Consider the following 19,961-nt stretch of genomic DNA (forward strand, 5'->3'; position numbering starts at 1 on the left):
TCCAGTTTTATTGAGAAGTAATTAACATACATCACTGGTAAGTCTGGGGCATACAGCATGATGATTTGATTCACATATATTGTGAAATGATTCCCACAATAGGTTTAGTTAACATCTATCTTCTCATACAGATACAATAAAAAGAAAAGAGCAAAGAAAAGAACAAAGGAAAAAATTTTCTCCTTGTGATGAGAACTCTTAGGATTTACTCTCTTTACAACTTTCCTATAGACCACACAGAAGTGCTAGTGTAGTCATTATGTTGGTCATCATACCTCTAAGACTTACGTATCTCGTAACTGGAAGTTTGTACCTTTTGACCACTTTCCTCCAATTACTCCTGTCACTATACCTCCAAACCATCTCCCTGGCCTCTGGTTACCACAAGCCTGATCTCTTTTTCTACAAGTTTGTGTTTTTTGTTTGCTTTTGTTTGTTTTATTTGTGTTTTTAGATTCCACACTTAAGTGAAGTCATACTGTGTGCCTTTCTCTGTCTGACTTATTTCAGGTATATTTAACATATACCTTCAAGGTCCATCCATGTTGTTACAAACAGTAGGATTTCCTTGTGTTTTTTTATGGCTGAATAAATTCATATATTATATATATATCTCACAATGTTTTTTATCCATTCATCTGCCCATGGACAACTAGGTTGTTTCCTTGGCTGTTGTAAATAATTCTTATATGAACACGGGGGTACAAGTACCTTTTCAAATTAGTGTTTCTGTTACCTTTGGATATTTCCCAGAATTGGAATTGCTGGATCATGTGGTAGTCCTATTTTTAGGTTTTTTGAGGATCCTCCATACCGTTTTCCATAGTTGCTACATGAATTTACAATTCTACCAGCAGTGCACAAAGGTTCCTTTTCTCCACATCCATGCCAGGTTTTGTTACCTCTTGCCTTTTTGAAGATGGCAATTCTAACAGTTGTGAGATGATATCTTATTGTGGTTTTAATGTACGTTTCCCTAATGCCTAGTTATGTTGAACATCTTTTCGTGTAGCTGTTGCCTGTTTACATATCTTCTTTGGGGAAATGTCTATTAGGGTCCTTTCCCCATTTTTAAATTGAGATATTATTATTATTATTATTATTTACTTATTTATTTATTTTGCTAATGAGTTGTATGATTCTTTATATGTTTGGATATTAACCCCTTATCACATATATGGTTTGCAAATATTTTTCCCATTGCATAGATTTACCAAGACCCATTCAAGGAGTTTCTTCCTTTGTTTTCTTCTAGGAGTCATGTGTCCAAGTCTTATATTTAAGTCTTTAATCCATTTTGGATTCATTTTTATGACTGGTATAACATATGGGTTCAGTTTCATTCCTTTACATGTGAATATTGAATTATTACAGCATTTATTGAAGAGACTGTCTTTTCTCTATTGAGTATTCTTGGCTCCCTTATCAAATATTAATTGACTGTATGCTTGGGTTTAATTTTTTAAATTTATTTTTGTGTTTAAAAATTTTTAATGTTTGTTTGCTTGTTTATTTTTTGAGAGAGGGAGAAACAGAGTGCAAGTGGGAGAGGGGCAGAGAGAGTGAGACACAAAATCTGAAGCAGCTTCAGGCTCCGAGCTGTCAGTACAGAGCCCAATGTGGGTCTCGAACTCACAAACCACAAGATCACGACCTGAGCCAAAGTCAGACGCTTAACCGGCTGAGCCACCCAGGTGCCCCTTCTTGGGTTTATTTCTGAGCTCTTGATTCCATTCTATTTGTCTGTTTTTATGCAGTACTATATTATTTTGATGACTATAGCTTTATAGTATAGCTTGAAATTAGGAAGCGTGATACAGCCTGCTTTATCCTTCTTTCTCAGTTCTTTAGCTATTCAAGGTCTTTGTGGTTCCATGTAAATTATAGAAGTGTTTTTCCTACTTCTGTAAAAAAGTCATTAGAATCCTGATAGAGAATGCATTGAATGTATAGATGGCTTTTGGTAGCGTTGACATTTTAACAATATTCATTCTTCCAATCTATGGATATAGAATACCTTTCCATTGCTTTGTGTCTTCTTTGATGTTTTTCATCAGTGTCTTCTAGTTTTCATTGTAGAGATCTTTCACCCTTTTAGTTACATTTATTCCCAAGTATTTTATTGTTTTCGATTCTATTGTAAATCTGAGAGATTTCTTTATTACTTTTTCAGAAATTTTATTGTTACTGTATAGAAGTGCCACTGATTTTTGTATGTTAATTTTGTACCCTGCAAATTTACTGAATTCATTGTTGAATATAACAGTTCTTGCTTGAGTCTTTAAGATTTTAAATGTATAAAATCATGCTGTCTGCAAATAGAAACAATTACTTCTTCCTTTCCAATTCTGGCATCTTTTTTATTCTTGCTTGATTAATGTAGCTAAGACTTCCAGTAGTATGTTGAATAGGAGTGGTACAAATGGGCACTCTTGTTTTGTTCCTGATCTTAGAAGAAACAGCTTTTCTTCATTTGATATATTAGTTGTGCACTTGTCATATATGGCCTTTGTTATATTGAAGTATGTTCTCACTATATGTACTTTGTTGAGAGATTTTATTATGAATGAAAGTTGAATATTGTCAAATGCTTTTTCTGCATTCTATTAAGGTTATTGTATGAGTTTTTTCTTTTATTCTATTAATGTGGTATATCATAGTAATTAATTTGTGTATGTTGAAACATCATTGTATCCCAGGGACAAATCCCACTTGATCATGGTAAATGATGCTTTTACTATGCTGTTGACTCAGTTTGCTGGTGTTTTATTGAGAACTTTTTTTTTTAATTTTTTTTTCAACGTTTATTTATTTTAGGGACAGAGAGACAGAGCATGAACGGGGGAGGGGCAGAGAGAGAGGGAGACACAGAATCGGAAACAGGCTCCAGGCTCTGAGCCATCAGCCCAGAGCCTGACGTGGGGCTTGAACTCACAGACCGCGAGATCGTGACCTGGCTGAAGTCGGACGCTTAACTGACTGCGCCACCCAGGCGCCCCTTATTGAGAACTTTTACATCTATATTCACCAGGGATATTTTCCTGGTGGGATAGTTTTCTTTTCTAGTGTCCTTCTCTGGTTTTGGTATATGGATAATGCTGGCCTTTTAAAATGAATTTGGGAATGTTCCCTCCTCTTCAATTTTTTGGAAGAATTTGAGAAGGATTGGTGTTAATTCTTTAAATGTTTAGTGAAAATCACCAGTAAAGCCATCTGGTCGTGGGCTTTTCTTCATTGGGAGATTTTCCATTACTGTTTCAATTTCCTTATTGCTAATTCGTCTATTCAGATTTTCTATTTCTTCTTGAGCCAGTCTTAGTATGTTGTATGTTTCTAAGAAATTTTCCATTTCTTCTAGGTCATCCAGTTTTTTAGTGTATACTTATTCATAGTAGCCTCATATGCTCCTTTGAATTTCTGTGGTATTAGTTGTAATATCTCCTTATTCATCTATAATTTTGTTGATCTGGGTCTTTTCTCTTTTTTTTTTTTTGTCTCATTAGTCTAACTAAAGGTTTGTCATTTTCATCTTTTCAAAAAACTAACTTAGCTTGGTTCATCTTTTCTATTTTTCTGCTCTCTATGCCATTTACTTTTGTTTTAATCTATTATTTCTTTTCTCCTGCTAACCTTGGGACCAGTTTCTTTTTCTTTTTCTGGTGCTTTCATATGTCAAGTTAGATTGTTTGAGGTCTTTCTTGCTTCTTAAGGTGAATGTTTCTTGCTATGAACTTCCCTCTTAGAACTGCTTTTGCTGCATTTCATTAAGTTCTGACATGTTATGTTTCCATCTTCATTTGTCTTAAGAAATTTTTATTTTCCCTTCAACTTCTTCTTTGATCCATTGGTAGTTCAAGACACTGCTGTTTAATTTCCATGTATTTGTGAATTTTGTTTTTGTTTTCTAGTTTCATGCCGTTGTGTTCAAAGAAGATACTTGGTTTGATTTTAGTCTTTTTGAATTTGCTAAAATTCATTTTGTGACCTAACATATAATCTATCCTAGAATATGTTCCATATGTGCTTGAGAAATATGTGTATTGTGTTATTATTGGATAAAATGTTCTGTACATATCTGTTAGCTCTGATGTTTGGCTCTGATATAAAACTTAGAATTGTTATATCTTTTTGATGTACTGACCTCTTCTGTATCATTATATAAAGACCTTCTTTGTCTCTTTTTACCACTTTTAACTTAAAGTCTATTTTGTCTGGTATAGGTATAGCTACCCCTACTTTTTTTTGTTTGTTTATTTGTTTGCTTTTGGTTACCATTTGCTCCAAATGTCTTTTCCTGTCTTTTCATTCTTAGTCTATGTCTATCTTTCAGGCTGAAATAAGTCTCTTGTAGGCTGCATGTTGTTGGATATTATTATTATTATTATTTTGTCCATTCAGCCATTCTATGTTCCTTGATTGGAAAATTTATTCCATTAATGTTTAAAGTAATTATTGATAAGTATGTGCTTATTGCCATTTTGTTAACTGTTTTCTGGTTATTTTGTAGATCTATTGTTCCTTGTTTCTTATCCTGCTATCTTTTGTTTTGTTTTGTTTTTTGATGTCTTTTGGTACTAGTGTTCTTTGACATATTTATTGTGTTCTCTTGTGTTATTGTTATAAGATTTTCCCTTGCCGTTACCATGGTGCTTACATAAGAAATCTAAAACTTATAACACTCTGTTTTAATCTGATAATGGGCTAATTTGAATAGAATTTGTATACTTTACACTTTTATTTCTTCTCTTTCTCACATTTTATATTATTGTGATTATGATTTACATTTTTTTTATATTGTGTAACTAATAACAGACTATTTCATTTATATTTATTTTTTCTATGTAGGTTTCTTTTTTTTATCTGTTAAGCTAGAGTTTGAGTTTTGCCCCACTATTACTATATTTCAGATCCATAAGTATATATTTACCTTGTCTATAATAGTTAGGCTACTTTTGTATGTTTTTATGATATTAATTGGTGTTCTTTTATTTCCACTCATTTCTTGTAAAGCAAGTCTGATAGTAGCAAACTCCTTCAGCTTTTGTTTGTTTGGGAAAGTTTTTACCCCTTCCTCACTTCTGAAGGATAACTTTGTCAGGTATAAAATTCTTGGTTGAGAGTTATTTTCTTTCAGTTTCTGAAAGTTTCCGTTGAGAAATCCACTTATGGTTTTGTGGGGGTTCACTTGTATGTAACTTCTCTCTTTTGCTGCTCTTAAAATTCTTTGTTTTTGACTTTTGACCATTTAGTTATGCTGTATTTTGACATAGCCTTACTCAGGTTCAATTTATTTGGAATCCTTTGGGTCTCATGGATCTGGGTGTTGCTTTCTGTTTCCAGATTTGAAAGTTTTCAGCCATTATTGCTTCAAATATAATTTCTGTCCCTTTCTCTTTCTCTTCTCCTGGAATTATTTTCATTGTGTTCTTTAATTCCCTTAGGATTTCTTCACTCTTTTTCATTCTTTTTTTTTTCCTTTTTGCTCCTCTGATTGTATAATTTCGAATCCCTCATTCTCCGAGTTGCTGTTTTTTGGGTTTTTGTTTGTTTGTTTTTCTTCAGCATGGTTGGATCATTTTTGAAACTCTTTATTAAATTCTTTAGTTCAGTTATTGTCTTTTTCAACTCCAGGATTTATTTATTTATTTATTTTTCATGATTGCTATTTCCTTGTCAAACCTCTTGTTTCATTCATGCCTTGTTTCCCCAACTTCATTTACTTGTCTGTCTTGTCGTTCACTAAACTTTAGGAGGATTATTCTGAATTCTTATCTGACAATATGTACGTCTCCTTTTCTTTAGGATTAATTGTTAGCATTTTACAGTTTCCTTCAGTCTGCCATATTTATCTGATTTTTCACGATCCTTGATTCCTTTTGTTGGTACCCGCACAGTTGAGTAATGGTGCAGTAGGTAAAGTAAAGTAGGTTTACTTTGGCAGAGACAGTCCTTCACCAGTCTGCTCAGTTTGGGTTTGCGTGTGTGCTGATAACGTCTTTGGGCATGTGGGGTCTGCTATTATGGTCTATTTTTGGATGGGGCAACTGTTTGAACTCTGAAGATGGGGATGAGGGTGTGTAGCGCTGGCTGAGAGCAGTTGAATAGGACTGCTGGCTTAGTTCTTTACCCAAGTGAGGTTGTAGGATAGGCTTTGCAGTTGTCTAAATTTTCTGGTCAGACTTATTGGATGGTCAGGATGGGGGTACTGTTTTAGTAGAAGATGGGGCTAACAATTAGCTTCTCTGCCTTTTCAAGACATCAAGTCAGGGCCCGAGCCTGTACGGTTCATTGTTTGAGGGCCTGAATTAATGAGGCCTGAATGTGCTCTGAATTCCTTGGTCAGTTAAGGCCACCGAGTTTCGCTCTGCAGTTGGAGAAAGCCATGGCTGTGCCTTCCGTTCCAGTGCCACTGTACTTAGCGGTGTTGGGTGGGCTAGTCACCTTCCCATGTGCTCTGCTTAGGTTCTCTGGATTTGATTCTGGAGATGAGCAAAGCCACTGGTTGAGAATACTGCTTGGGCACTGCAAGTATGAACTCAGTGTAACAAAATCCATGTGGTGATCGTCTCATGTCCCTCCTCCCTTCTCTGTCACCGTCAATTCCCAGTGGCTATGCCCTGCACATCCCCCTGTAATCCCTTTATTGTGAGCTAAGAGTAGGGGGCTCCCATGAAGCAACCTACAATGCTGGGAGAGGCTGATTGTCCTCTTGGACTTTTTTTCCCCTACTGGAAGAATTGGCAGCTTGGGAGAGACCAGTCTGTGTGGTGATGTGTCATCCTAGGGGAAGGCAATGTGGTCAATATGTAGCCACTACTCTTACCCTTTTAATGCAGTCTGTCTTGGTCTCCGAGGTACTGGGGGTCCTTCAGCCTTACCCCACGTGCTAGGATCCTTTCAATGGCGTCTTGTGTTTGAATGGATGCTAGTTGTTCTTCTTGTGAGAAGGAGCAAAGTCAGGGACGACCTTGATGGCCATCTTGGTGACGTCACTTTGTATAATCCAGTTTTAATTATGTATCTTTTCTTGTTGAGATAAAAAAAACCCTTTTTCTTGAATTAAATAATTTTTATCCATTTATGTAGGTAATTTAAAAATTTCTCCTTCGATCTATCAATTTCATGGAATTATAGCGATAGGTTTCCTGATGTTGAACTATCCCTGTGTTTCTGAGAAAATCATATTTCATTGTGATTGCTATCATACAAAACTGGATTGAATTTTCTGATACTTTAAGATTTTTTCCTCTCTGCACATAAATGAGATTGACCTAGTTGAAGTGTATCCTTCCAAGTCTTTCTGTATACATTTCCATAAATGTCCTTACATATTTTGATGTAAGGATTGTGCTAGATTTTTGTATTGAGCTGGGAAGCTTTCCATCTTTTTATATGGTCTGGAAGCATTTATACATTATAGGAATTATCTGTCCTTTGAAAGGCAGGTAGACCTTACCCAATACTTTGCCTGGGCTCCCTTGAACTTTAGAGATAGATTTTATTTCTATTGTGATTATGGTTATATTTTTAGCCACTCTACCTAAACATAGTTGCTTGGTTTTGAAATTTTTAAATGTTTTACATGTGAGTGCTGTTAAGGTTTGCTGATTTCATTGCTTCACTAGCTACTGTATCTCTATGAATAGCGCACTATGTTAGCACTTTTATAGCAATTATATCACAAAAATCAGGTTCACTGCAAATACCTAAATATATTTATATATAATATAAAATGTCAAATGTATATTTAAGAGAGACAATGAGGGGCACCTGGGTGGCTCAGTCGGTTGAGCTGACTTCAGCTCAGCTCATGATCTCACGGTTCATGGGTTCGAGCCTCGTGTTGGTCCCTGTGCTGACAGCTCAGAGCCTGGAGCCTGCTTCGGATCCTCTGTCTCCGTCTCTCTGCCCCTCCTTTCCTCTTGCTCTGTCTCTGTCTCTCAAAAATTAAAAAGAGAGAGAGAGACAGAGAGAGAGAGAGACAGAGAGAGAAACAATGAAATGCTGGTGACCAAAATAAATGATTCAGATGATTCAGGCTGCCTTGTCTCAAAGCCTGGCAAACAGGAATGAGAAGCTATAGACAAATATTTAATTACTTAAAAATAGTTGTGCGGCCTCATCCCTCTTTTTGGAATCGCAGAAGCAACAAACATTACTGATGAAGTAGAAAATACTCAGAAATAACAAGGAAAAAAACCAAGTTCACTCACCCTACATCCATCACCCGGAGGAAAATCATTTGCTCTATACTCTGCCAGAAATCTCACGCCAGTTAACCGATAAATACATTTTAAGAAGCGTTCTTTTTCTATGTACGGGTGTGTCTGTAACCTGCACTTTTCATTTACCGTTATGACCATTTTTTCCATGTCAGTAAATACAGACCCGCCTTGTAACGGCCACACAGTATTCCATGGTATGAGTCATCATAATGTATATAGTCATACTCCGATGTTTGGACATTGACGTTGTTTCTAATTTTTCCCTACTTTAAACATGCTGTGACAAAAATAATTTGAAACATTTTGTCTTAAATATTTGGTGCTCGGGGCGCCTGGGTGGCGCAGTCGGTTGAGCGTCCGACTTCAGCCAGGTCACCATCTCGCGGTCCGGGAGTTCGAGCCCCGCGTCGGGCTCTGGGCTGATGGCTCGGAGCCTGGAGCCTGTTTCCGCTTTATAACTGCCATTTTTCAAGAAAAAAAAAAAAGCACCCAAGATGATAACAATCCACTGCCCGTATCTAGAACCTTAAAACGAGCTTAAAGTCGGGCCAGCCTGTGCCCTGTGCTGCTCTCTGCCTCAATTCCACACCCTACATTTTCTTATTGTATCTAGTACCCTCTGGCCTCATTTTTATAACATTTTCTTTGTTTATGTACATTAAGAGATAAAAAAAAAATTCAAAGCAGGGGTTTGACATACTGAGAAGATTAGCAAGCAAATAACTGAGTGCTTGCCTTGTGGCGTTGCCAAGACGAATAATGGGGCACGGAGGTAATATTTTTCGAATGCTTTCACTGTGCCAGAATTTACATAGTCTTTGTTTTACTCAATCTTCACGATACTTCTGCAAAGCTGATGTTCCAGATGAGGAAACTGAGTTCCAGAGAAGTTCCATGCCTTAACCGAGATCAAACCTAGTGGAGTGACGGAGTTGGTTGGGATTGAGGGCTGCCTGGCTTCATTGCACATCCTTGATATGGATAAAGGACAGTCCCCACCCTCAGGGGATTCACTCAGTGGCCGCCTACGGAAGGAGCTGTGCGCCGGCCAGAATTCCCTGGCACGCAGACCCCTGTGCCTTGCTTTTTCACTCCTTTCCAGTTTTGAGGAGGACACCCAAGTAAGCCTTTATAACAACGAAATGCTATTTTAAGCAGAACCTACACTGAAACAATTACAATGAAAATACGTTATGCACCAGCAAAATGCACGCGGACAAAACCCACCTGCTCTAGCAGACGAGGCATTCCTGGGGGGATAGGGTTTTGTGAGAATTATAAACACAGCTTCAGAAATCAGCCAGCACATGCGGTCAGCAAATAGTCAATGATGAGAATAAAAATAACAGAAATAAACATTCAGAAAAGAAAAAGAACAATTTACTCCCCTGTCGGGAAGGTTGGAAAAGAGTAGGGCTGATCAGTAGCCTTTGGATTGTTTAAAAGGATCAGTTCATTTTAGTAAGTTAGTAAGTTAGGGCCCCTGGGGTGGGGATGTCTTTGGATCTTTTCTCCATATCCTCATGACTCAGAGCTCTTCAGAACTTCCTGCTTGAAGGAAATGATGTGATATTTAGTTTGAAGCAAAGATGCTTTTCAAGCAAGACAATAGCCTGTTCACGTTCTATTCGAGAAGCAAAACAAAAACAAACATGAATCTGGTTTCCCCCCCCCCCCCCTTTAAACTCTAGGAATGGGAAATACTACCGCTCAGTGGGAATGACAGTGAGAAATTTTTTCTCAACAGAGAGATAAATGTATCAAAATCGGCATTGTGGTGGAGAGAGCAGGAAACTCAAGGCTGGCTGTCTCCATTTCATGCCCTTTTCTTAATAATCATGGGAACCTGGGCAAATGTCTTAACCTGTCTGGACCTCAGACTGTTGATCTAGGTACGGGGAGAAATATTTGCCCCACATAGCACTTAAGATCGCTAGTGACAATGAAATTCAAATAACATGTTATAGTTGATATGATTAGCCTCACAATACCTGATCTATCTGGGTACCCGGTTACAACTTGTTTTCGTTGTTTTAGTAACATTCCCAGAGCGAAGAGCTATGCTTTGGGAGCTCCCCGTGGTCGGGCTGGCACGTTATGTGAACCTGTTGAAAAACGATGGGGGCGCCTGGGTGGCGCAGTCGGTTGAGCGTCCGACTTCAGCCAGGTCACGATCACGTGGTCCGCGAGTTCGAGCCCCGCGTCGGGCTCTGGGCTGATGGCTCAGAGCCTGGAGCCTGTTTCCGATTCTGTGTCTCCCTCTCTCTCTGCCCCTCCCCTGTTCATGCTCTGTCTCTCTCTGTCCCAAAAATAAAATAAAACGTTGAAAAAAAATTTTTTATAAAAAAAGAAAAACGATGGCTGAGAGCCGAAAAAGAGGAACGTGAGAGATCTGTGGGCTCTTCACCTCCAGCCTGAATTTATCCTTCCCACCCGGCCGGCCAGATTCTCTCTGAGGCTGTGACCCGTATGTGTCAACACGTAAGAGAAGAAGACAAGAAAGGGGGTTCTTCGGACTCAGGTTAGCATTCAAAACCCACAAGCATATGCCAAAAGAATCCCAAGCCACACTGATGGCCATGCAGATTTCACTGGGTCTTCTGTTGCCTTCTGGCCAGGAGGCCGCGGTTAGCTCAGCAGTGTGTGTTTGGGGCGTGTGTGCGGGCTTAGAAAGACCTCTTGTCTCCCTTTTATGGGGGCCTGGCCGCACTTTCTCTAGGAGGCCTGGGGCACAAGTAAGACAGCAGGTTCTTTTCGCCTTGTCGTCTTCTGCCTTCTCAGATGCTCTCTGCAGTCTCCCGAAGGGTGAGCCAGGAACACTTGATGCAGAATTCACCTCCTGAAGCTGTTTCTGCAATTTCATGCGGTAAGAATCCAGCCTGGCCAGGTAGCAGCTGGGCTCCTGGGCTTGGGCCCAAGAAAGGTGCATATACTCAGGGAAGGTCCCAGGGCCGCGTGGGGTTTAGGTGAAATGTCTGCGGAATGTCCCTGCCCCCGCTGAGCTCAGTCTGCTAAATTACCTTCCTGCTCTATCCCACCTGCCTTCCCTCCTCTGCCCTCTTCCTATGCATTCCTTTCTCCCCTCACCTTGACACTTTTTCCCTCTTCAGAACCATCTTTTCTTTCCTTCATTTCTGTTACTTAGTGGATGCACACATTGGTGCAGCTGTGTGAACTCCCTTCTGTTGCATTTGCCTTTATCTGTAAAATGAGACTAAAATACTCCCTAGGGGCTGGGGGCAGATTTCATGCCCGTTGGCTCCCTCCCCTCTGTTATTCTGTACTCTCTTCCTCTGTAAACTCTTTCATTTTTGGCCTCCGGGCTTGGCTAGGGCACCTCGCTGATCCCGGGGCCAAGGCAGGTAAAATCTTGCGTTTCCCCCCTCCTGTTTTCCTTTCCCCCTTTCCTCCTTTCTTTCTTCGCCTCTCCCTCTCTTCCTGACACGCAAAGAAGGCCCTCTCCCACCCGCTTGGCTTTATGCTTTCAGTAAATCACCGGGGGAACATTCTATCAGCCATCCACCTCTCCTCGGCTCCTGGGGCTAGCAATGGGGCTGCTGCGAGCAGGGCTTTCAGAATTAATGGCCGGCCTTTATTTACCTTCATGCTCATGCCATTGATGCTGAACCCCAGGCTGTCACAAAGGCAGAGAAAGATTCGATGGGCTAAATCTCTTCCCATGCTCCATTACATCTGGGGGCAATTTCTATCTTCTTCAGTGAGAATCCACCAAACAAAAGCTTGGTTGGGAGTCCTGCAAGCGGCCCCCAAATTATTCGATTCTTGACCGACGTGGCAGAGGTTTTTACCCCCTTGGGAGGGAGCCCGCAAGGCCCTGTGACTCCTGGCACCCAAATCTAACTGCTGTCCTCTTGCAGCTGCCCATCGGTGTCGGTCCCCTGGAGCTTCAGAACATGGACCGTTCGTATGCCCCGCAGGGAAATCGGGTTGGATTCTACGGAAACAATTCGAATACTCCGGAAGATTCTCGGCTAGGGATAATATACCGTTGAACTGGAAGGTGAAGTTTCCTGGGTAGAGCTGGCTTGGCCCACTCAGCCTCTGTTCATTCTGTGCTTTCGGACTGGGCCAGGGGCTGAACTGGCCGCCAAGGACGCGATGGTGGACAAGGAGTCTACTTTGCTCTCAACGGTTTAACACCCAGTAGGGTTTGGAGGGCATACTAGTGGTGGTGAAAAGCGATCCCAGCCTGTGACTTCCTAAGGATAGGCACCAGACTTGAATCCAAAGGCGGATGAGGAGAAGGCCCTGGGCAGGCGGCAAGAGAATCTTCCAGGCTAACAGAGTGGCCAGTTTTGAGGCTAGGATGCGGGCACATGAGGGTTCAGACCGTTCCGTCTGGTTGGGTTGGTGAGTGTGGAGGCAGGGATTGGCAGGAAGTACAGCTAGAGAAGGCCATGGAGGCCAGGAAGGTTTTGGGATATTTTCCTCTGGGCATTAAGGAAGTCCTTGAGGCCTGTTAAACAAAGAGAAAACGTGACCGTGTATGTAACTTTAGGAACCTCGCTCCTAACTTCAACGGGACAGTTTCTTGGCGGAGGGCAAGACTCAGTTCACTCTGGCTCCACCTGGAATCTCCTGGGGAGCTTTCAGAAATACTGATGCCTCTGTTCCACCCACAGAGATTCTGATATAATTGGTCTGGGATGCAGCCTGGGCTTTGGAAATTTTTAAAGGCTTCCCAGAGGATGCTAATTTGCAGCCCAGGCCGAGAACCACTAATTTAAGAGGTGGGGAAATAGAGGTGGGTGAAGGACATGAGATGTGTCAGGCTTGGGCAGGACCATTCCCCAGGGCTTCCTTGCAATTTTTTTTTTTTCTTTTTTTTTCTTCTCTAAGTGGTTAGGAGGTCAAGTCTTGAACCTGATGGCAGGTTCTCAAGTGCCTGCGGAGGGCGGGGACAGCAAGCCTCCGACTTGATCAGTAGGAAGCCCAAGATGGCAGTGGTGGGGAAGTAGCTGAATCTCCAGAATGAACTGATTGGTGACAACAGGGTGGGGGAGGGGATGGAAATGAATAACCTACTCAAAGTATAAGCTGGTTTTTGATTAGCATCCACACATACCCTCGCTGCCCCTCCCCCCTTTTGTCTCCATTTGCTTTAATTTTCTTCTTCAGATTGATTGGGATTGTTCAGAAAAACTCTAGATAAACCGCATTGAAAGTTTTATATTTAGCCTGTCTGAACTATGGCTAATTTGTGAACAGCCACCACCACCACCACAACAAAAGCAGCGATTTATTTTAAACTCCAGAAAGGGTTTATTCAGTGTCTTTCTTCTGTTTTTCCATGCATTGTTTTTCCGCAGAGAGCTCAATGCCATACCGCACAGTCCGCATTTCCCCCCCGGTTTCTATTTAGCCCTTCTAAGAATTACTCAACCCGAGAGCACTGAGAACATTCGGGCACGTCCCGGGACCCGTGGAGTTAACCCCTCCGTGAACGGAGGGGCTCTCCCGGCCTCGCAGCAGTGGCTTTGCCGGGAGCTGCCGTGTTCCAAAGGGCCCCTTGGTATCTGCTGTGATGATGCGGCTTAGGGGTTAAACGCAGTTTGCAATTTCAAAAAATGCCTGATTTGTTGAAAGAGGCTCCTGAAGAAGAACGTGCGAGTCTGAAATGGTGTGCAACATTTGAGAAGGTGGGAGTGCACGCTCAGGGCCCTGGAAAACTCGGATTGGGGCCCGGAATCAGGAGAAGGACTCCACTGGGGTTTCTCAGACCCTCATCAACTTATAAGCCTTCCTGTTGAAACCCCTGACAGTGTCTTCGACAGCATGTGATTATCTTACAATAAAATCTGTCCCCAGCCCCCCTCCTCCTGCTGCTCTCCCAGTTTCCACAAAGGTGTCGAATGGTTAACCGTCGGGGGGCATGGGGAGTTAAAAAGCAGATTCTAGAAGTTGCCGGTGACTTGACTCTTTCAGGGGCTGAGTTAGGATCAAACTCTCTAATTTTATTTTTTCATTTTCGCTGGCGTGGAATTAACAAGGGCAAGAGAACGCCCTCCAGGTTTACAGTTGTATGGCTTATTGTGTATATATCCTATAAAACCAAAAACCATATGGAGAATTCTGCTTTCTTGGCTTTTTTGTGTGTGTATGTACCAGGAAGCAGTAAAATGTTTTGAGGTGCTATTAAGTCTTTACGTTACAAAATCAAGATTCCACCTTAAAAATTTTCCATACTGTACCGTTGTTGCATAGCCTGGGGGGCTGAATGCCTGCCAAATATCTCTCCGAGAGTGATTTATGATATATGATACGCTCCCCAGCCCAAGTGGAGACTGTGTTGTTGTAACATGAGAAAGGGGAAGCCCTGCTCTCTCTCGAAACCATGATGACTGGTTTCTGTTTGGCTTTTCTGAGAGAACACACAGCATAAAGCGTGCCGCGTTTTATGGCACCAAAACTGATGCAAGGAACAATACACAATTCAGCTAAAGAAAACGTTAATTTCTCTTTGCCGTTTGTTAGGGGTTGTTTTCACTTCTAATGGCTCTTGGTTTTTTTTGTCCATTCTTCCCCTACCTCTCCACCAGCCCCACCCCCCCTTGCTGCTAATCTCCGGAGCTCAGAAGTAAACTAGAACCGTTCTGTACTGGCAATTAAAATATTTAAAAATGAAATCTCAACTCCATGTTTTAAATATTTCATGTGCTTTCCATTCTACTATGACTAAGAATATATTGTGATTTCTGGTGTTTTCTGTTCTGCAAATGTTTCCCTTGCAGCTGTGAAGAAGTACATCTCCCATATGGCTTTTTGGGCACTTTTCAGTTTGCTTAGATAAAGCAATATGGACCGAAAAAATTTAAAAAGACAATCATTTTTTTCCGTTCATATCAAGATCTTTTTGGCCTCTAGCTTGATATTTTAATTAGCTGCAATTTAAAGGACAGTGTGATTTGCTGGCAAAAATACTATCAGTAGTGATATTGCTACAGGTTATTTAAATAGCCTATTAGTGAATGTCAGCTGAGGTTGTTTGGTTGGTATTAATGTTAATTGTTCCTTTTCTAAATATAAGAGGAAGCTATAGTCACTGAAGAAAATGTGGAAAATACAGAAGGGTGCATTCAAGACAGGGTACAATCGGACTTGGGTTTCCTTCCTAGTCATCTTACATCGTTCTTATTTTTCCATGTCTACCTATTCTTTGAAAACATGACTTCTAATGGCTTCCTAATCTATGGCAATATCTTGATATATGCAACCATTTCCTTGTTATAGATCATTTAGGGCAGTTCCATTTGTGATGGAATCGTCCGTATAAATACCAATGTGATAACTAACTGCATATGGAATTCTGGCCATATTTGTTTTCTTTGTTAGGACAGATATTCCATTAGGTGGCTTTAAGGTCAAAAATTATAAGCTTATTTTAATAATCTTGCTACATATTTCCACATTGGTTTAGAAAGTCTACACTGTACTTTATTACCACTGCTGCTGGTGGAATTTCTGTCCATCTCATCCTTATATTCTTTGGTACACTGGTGGTTGGTGGTTATTTTTTAAATCTTTGCCGGTTCAATATATATACCTATATATTGTATACAATATATAGGTATATATACACATATATTGTATACAATATATGTGTATATATATACATGTATATTCATATATATACATATATATGTATGTATATACATGTATATACATATATATATGTATATATATACATGTGTATACATATACATATATATGTATGTATATACATGTATATATGTATACACATGTATATATACATGTATATGTATATATATACATGTATATACATATATACATATATATGTATATATACACATGTATATACATACATATATATGTATATATATGGTGATAAAAATAATTAATTTCATTTTTTTAAAGTGCTTTTTTTATAGTTTATTTATTTTGAGAGAGAGAGAGAGAGAGTGTATAAGCAAGGGAGGAGTGGAGAGAGGGAGGGAAAGAATCCCAAGCAGGCTCCTCGCTGTTAGCATACTGCCAGACTCGGGACTCAAACTCACAACCTGTGAGATCGTGACTAGAGCTGAAATCAAGAGACAGATACTTAACCGAGTGAACCACCCAGGTGCCCCAAAATGATGAGATTAATTTTAATCAGCATTATTTTAATCATTAAAACAATATAGATTCTTCTCTTGTATGTAGTCCACTAATTTTGAGCTCTTAATGAGTTGGTCTGGTAAGCTTTCCCCAAACCCACATTTGGTGTATTGAAAACTCTCAGACTATACATGCCCTTGTAAGAACCCGGGAATTCACTTTCTATTAGAGCAGCTGAGTATTGTATGGAAATCTGGCCAGAACTTGAACAAGTGGTACTAACACGTGGCATACCTTAAACCTCCCCAGCTGTGTAACTCAGGACCCATCCGGTATGCCCAGCACAAGCTGGTTTCCTGCAGGGACAGTGAAAGTCGTGCTTTGGTGGTGTCAGGTGGGTGTGAATAAAGGTCCGGAGAGAAACTGGGGCATACTGCTTTTTGTTCTCGATCCTGCTCATGAACTTGTAACCCATTTGGCAAAACAATTCTGGAACCTAGGATGCTTGAGGTAATGCACTTTTGGATCACCTTTATCTGTCTTGTCTCAAAACCGTTCCTATTGAAGACCTCTGGGACTCTCTTTCATGTACCAAGATTATTGCCAGGTCATCCTTAAAATTTAGTTGAGAGGGTGAATGTGATAGTTGGAGCCATTTTTAAAGACGTTCTTGGGAATGCCTCTCAAATTCCCCTTGCTTTTCGATCTTACAGGTTACCATTTATTGAGCACCTATTACGCTCCAGGCACCTTTCACACTTGGTTTTATTTCAGCTTCACTACCATCCAATGGAGGTTTGAATGAATAATGATCCATTCTTACAGGCAAAAATAACTTCAGAGAGATTAGGTCAATTCCCCAGAGATATAAAGATTGTAAGTGGTAGCTATTAAATGCACAGAGGTTCAAATTCCTATTTAGTAATTATATGGAAGCTGTAGGAATAGACATGTCAAGGCTCTCAAGTAAACTACCAGTGAGTCAGGAAGACAATTGGATGATCTTTTCATTATTAGCATGCAAGAAAACTATTCCCTGCTCCCCAAAGAACATATATCATAGCGTTGTAAAGTCATTTTTCAAGCTTAATTGCTTCATATGTAATCATTAGAGTCTCAAACATAACATTTCTTAGAACATCTACAAACTCTGGAAGGACTGCAGAAATTTACACAGTGACCTCAGGCTATTGAATTTATCCCACAGCTTTGATTGAACACCTTGAATTTCAACGCACATATGTCTTGTGAATTCTTTTGCTTTGTGGCTTAGTAGCAAGGCATTTACCCTCTAAGCGGTGCCCATAAAAACAGGGGTTGATCATTTATGGAAGCTGACCACGGAATATGCCAAAGGTGCTTTAAGGACATGCTTTTTAGTGTCCACACGCGGAAACCTATATTTCAAATTCCAGGGGCTCAGGATTTTAAGGATCAGGCTTCCTAGCCTCTTCAGTTTCTGCAAGCTAAGATAACCTGTTGCTATTTTTGAATATAAATAGACTGTATTAGGCATTAAAAGAACTGCCCCAGGGTTTTCCCCCCTTTCCCATTCTGGTGTTTGGATTGGCAGCGGAAGTCTCGAGCTTTGAGACTTGGAAGGCAGTGCCTGCAAACAAACATCCTGTGCACAAAATTGTCGGTCGGCACTGGGTGTTCCAGGATGATTGACAGGAAGCAGGGTGTGCGGCGAGGAGGGAGGATGGACACTCTGAGCACAGTGACTTCCAGTTCCCCCAAACAATAGCCAGGCTCCCAGGGAACGTCACACATTCCTTTTCCCATCTGCTGGCGTGGAAGTCTGTAGGGATGGTTGTGGTGGGAGTTAGGGAGGATGTGGGCTGGCCAGGAGGTGAAAAGAACCTGGTACTCAACCCAGCAATTGCAAACAGGGAACTGAAACCTTTTGATAATGCTCTCATCTGAGGAATAGGAACATGTAGACATGCGGAGCTCTGGGATGATGCCTTGGATCAGACAATGGCAAAACGGGAGTCATCCATAGACCTTATGACTAAAGCTAACACTGGTCCCTCCGGGGAATGGGGCGTGAGGCCGGTGGTGTTGACAAGAGATCAGGGATAATTAAAGGAAGTGAAATGAAACTCACAAGGAAAGGAAAATGAACTTTAAAAAAAAATGTTTATTTTGAGAGAGAGAAAGAGAGCAAGCAGGGGAGGAGCAGAGAGACAGGGAGAGAGAGAATCCCAAGTCAGCGCAGAGTCTGACACAGGGCTTGACCCCATGAGCTATGAGATCAAGAGTGGGACACTTAACCGACTGAGTCACCCACGTACCCTGGAAAATGGACATTTTTAAAAGCCCGTTTTTCCAAAATCTCACTGTGAGCTGGGATTTTGCATATGGTTTTGCTTTTGCTCTTATTGCAGACTTTACTATTAAGGCAGGTATTATATTAATTTTTTTCAGGTGATGTAACTGAGGCTCAGAGAGGTTAAATAATGTGACAAAGTTAGACCATGGAATAACTGGTATTGAAGGATCTCTCCTTTGGACCCCCAAACCCGTGCAGTTTCCCCCATCACGTTTCCCCCCTAAACTTGCTCAGGTCCTGCTCTAATTCTTCCTTGTGGGGAAGACACGGAAAAGAATTTATCTCTGTAGCTCAGTCTCCTTCAGCTTCTGGTTTATACCTCCTTTCTCACTCTTCCAAAACGTTCCCTGGCTGCCTGGGTCAACAGCCCGTGGGTCTCTCTGGGTCTCTCCCCGTGGTTTTCTTCTGCTGCTTTGACTTTCTCTTCTTTCTTCCCAACACAACCCACCGCGCAGTCTTCAAAGCCCATCCAAATGCCAGCGTCTTTTAAGAGCTCATGTATCCCAGCTTCCCTCACCCCCTGGGTGGGATCCAACCTTCCCAAGATGCTCACATGAAGCAGCTTGTGTCTACCTCTCTTGTAATCATCGTATGTCATTTCAAATCTGAATAGCCCTAGTTCTCACTAACCCATGTGTAACTCACACACAAAATTTCAATTTAGTCCTATCTTCTGATAGCTCGATGATACCCCACTTAAGTAAATATTAAGTTTCAATCCTCCTTTCTGGATCTATTTTTGAGAATTACCAAGAATCCATAGTCTGATTTTAGCCAGTAGTTTCTCTTATAGAATTTCATGAATTGATGTAAGAAAACAGATTGGCAGAAGCATTAAAGGAGCCAGTTCAGAAGGGAGGAAGGTCTGGCCAATATTTCCTTCTCTCCTTCTTTTTTTCCTTCCTCCCACCCTCCTTCCCTCCCTCCCTCCCCCCTCCTTCCTTTCTTCCCTCCCTTCCTCCCTCCCTTCCCTTCCTTCCTTCTTTCTTCCTTACTTCCTTCCCTCCATTCCTTCCTTCCTTCCTCCCACCCTCCTTCCTTTCTTCCCTCCCTTCCTCCCTCCCTTTCCTTCCTTCCTTCCTTCCTCCTTCCTTCCTTCCTTCCTTCCTTCCTTCCTTCCTTCCTTCCCTCCATTCCTTCCTTCCTTCTTTCCTTCCTCCCACCCTCTTTCCTTTCTTCCCTCCCTTCCTCCCTCCCTTTCCTTCCCTCCATTCCTTCCTTCCTTCTTCCTTCCTTCCTTCCTTCCTTCCCTCCATTCCTTCCTTCCTTCTTTCCTTCCTCCCACCCTCCATCCTCCCTTCCCTCCATTCTTCCTTTCCATCCTT

The sequence above is a fragment of the Prionailurus viverrinus genome, chromosome D4 (assembly GCF_022837055.1).
Source record: "Prionailurus viverrinus isolate Anna chromosome D4, UM_Priviv_1.0, whole genome shotgun sequence".
Lineage (NCBI taxonomy): Eukaryota > Metazoa > Chordata > Mammalia > Carnivora > Felidae > Prionailurus > Prionailurus viverrinus.